A 2771-nucleotide genomic window follows, 5' to 3' on the forward strand; every position below is an offset into this window, starting at 1 on the left:
ATAATTTCTAGTCATCAATCTTATGGTGCAATTGTCAGTGGGACTCGGTGACCCATTTGCCTTCTATGACTCACTTTTGATAACTTCAAGCGTGTCAAATATGGCACATAAAAGCGAGTAATGGAACAAAAGTGCGTCAACAAGACTCATTTTTGTGCGTTGCGTGTGGTACAGTCGCTGGGACCACAAATGTGGCCCAAGATGGTCCATTCAATCCAGTCAATGGGTCTCCAAGATGGCCGCAAGATAATGGTCCTGATAATAAGATAAAGTTATCGCATGATAAATAGGTCCTTCAGTATAGATATATATTTAAAAAATTCACTAAGTGAATAAATAAGTTCCCCAAAATTCGAATCATCTCGAACAATTTTTAGCTAAGCTTTTAGGATATTACTTAATATCAAGATATCTACCACGACATTACTTAATATCAAGATATTTATCACAAAGATCCTTAATTATGAAACAGTTCTACCACGGTATTAACAATGCTATAGTTAATTTGCCTCCAGTAACGTCGTTTAGATGACCATACAAAGTTTGAAGGATTTTAATCATGATTATTCGTGATTAAAAGAGGATTATTTAAGTCCTTCCCAGTCTCATAACTGTACGAAAATAATATGACATGGCAGCTTTAATCTCACATATTTTGAGTTCCCTGGAAAACTCGTAAAACTTTATAGATAAAGTGCTGTTAGATACTACATTTTGTCAGCACTGACAAGAGTGGTGCTCATGACAGGTGCCAAGGGCACGCTAAGCTCTTGTCAGAAGGTCGGCACAGACTTGGCACGTGTACAGGCACCTGCATCTGTTGCCTCGATGTGCGTGTTAATGAATAATTTACTCAATGAATACTCTCATATTTTTTCTTGCACAAAATATTCATCTGAACATGAATTGCACTTTGATATTCATATGAATGAAAGGTTGTGTCGCGAAAGAAGCACCAGCAGGTGAAAAACGTCATGAATGATGACCAGCCGGTCAGTGTCGCTGCGGCGGTGGTGTAGGGAGGTTGTGTGTGTGTGTGACGGTCGCGGTGCCAAGACTGGGCTAAACTCGCGATATTGAAACTCTCGTATTAAAAACCGTGGGGTGAAAACTACATTCTTGCCTTCTTACCAGCATTCTTTTATTAAAATATTATAAATTTATTGAGAAATTATTTATTTTATATGCAGGATTAATGCCAAAAATATCCACGTGTATTTAATGCCCCAGTTTATTTCCTGTACAATCAAGGCAGTTGATTAGGGGCTATCATACCCCATTTAATTGCGGGGCTCATACCCCATTTGATTGCGGGGCTCATACCCCATTTGGTTTGGGGGTTCATACCCCATTTGAATTGCGGGGCTCATACCCCATTTGATTGCGGGGCTCATACCCCATTTGGTTTGGGGGTTCATACCCCATTTGATTGCAGGGCTCATACCCATTTGATTGCAGGGATCATACCCCATTTAATTGTGGTGCTCATACCACATTTGATTGCATGGCTCATACCCCATTTGATTGCATGGCTCATACCCCATTTGATTGCAGGGATCATACCACATTTGATTGCGGGGCTCATACCCCATTTGATTGCATGGCTCATACCCCATTTGATTGGGGGGGCATTCCTCAACAATCATTAATTAAATTCAAAAATAAAATATTAATGATTGTTTGGAGGTCAAATTGAATATTCTTATTAAACTGAATAAATTGCCTAGTTAATTGAACACGTCCTGATTTTCTGGTAAACAAAACTCGAACATTTATATATTATTCATTGTTAATATCGTTAATAAATAAAAATACAGTCGCATTTGCTGGGTCCTATTTGGCACGCAGATCTTAAATTGAATTAACTTCAATTTAATTTTCAATTCAATTTCAAAATCAATTCAATTTCACTTTTCATACCAAGAACGTCTTGCATTCATAGCTTCCTAACAAATACCATGTTTTATCATTACCTCTCTTTTTGATGAACATATCGCTAACACGCATATGGCATATATTGTATACAATATACAGAATATGTATATATGTCGTGCCGAAATCGCAGAATTGCCTATTCTATGGAATCGGCAATCAATTTGCCGAATCTGTAGAACCAGCATTTCTATACTAAAGGAATCTGGGATTTGGTCAGTCAGCCAAGTTCTTTTTTATTAAATATTTAAATCCAAAGGGACTTGACAGAACTTGATCTAACCTTTTCTAACTCTAACTGTCGATTTGTGTTCTAACTCCAACTCTAACGTCCAATTTTCTGAATCAACAACGAAATGCTGATTCTACAAATTCGGCAAACTGGCTGCCGATTCCATGAAATCAGCAATTCCGAATTTCGGCGCGACACATATATACCATATATATCATATATAATATATAGGTTCACAAGGCTGATATATATTGTTCCCTGGGTTCCCAGTTTATACCCAAAATAATAATTTATATTTCATTTCCCTTGCAATATATAATCTTTTTAATATATTGCTAATTTATTTTACTTCCAACATCAAAATCTAACGAACCGGCGACAGATTGCTTCAATTGAATATAATTTGCATAAACTTCCAAACAACTCAGTTGTAAATTCAGAGGAAATCACAAAATCAATCAAATCATTCCTGAAATGAAAGCTGAATCATTCCGCTCGATCTCGAGGAGCAATCAAAGTTAGTAGATAGCATAATAGGCCTACCGTCACACTTTCCATAAACAGCTTAAATCATAGGTCACCACAACCAACTCCCCTGTATATTGTA

This window comes from Hyalella azteca, unplaced genomic scaffold (genome assembly GCF_000764305.2).
Source record: "Hyalella azteca isolate HAZT.00-mixed unplaced genomic scaffold, Hazt_2.0.2 contig491, whole genome shotgun sequence".
Classification (NCBI taxonomy): Eukaryota; Metazoa; Arthropoda; class Malacostraca; order Amphipoda; family Hyalellidae; genus Hyalella; species Hyalella azteca.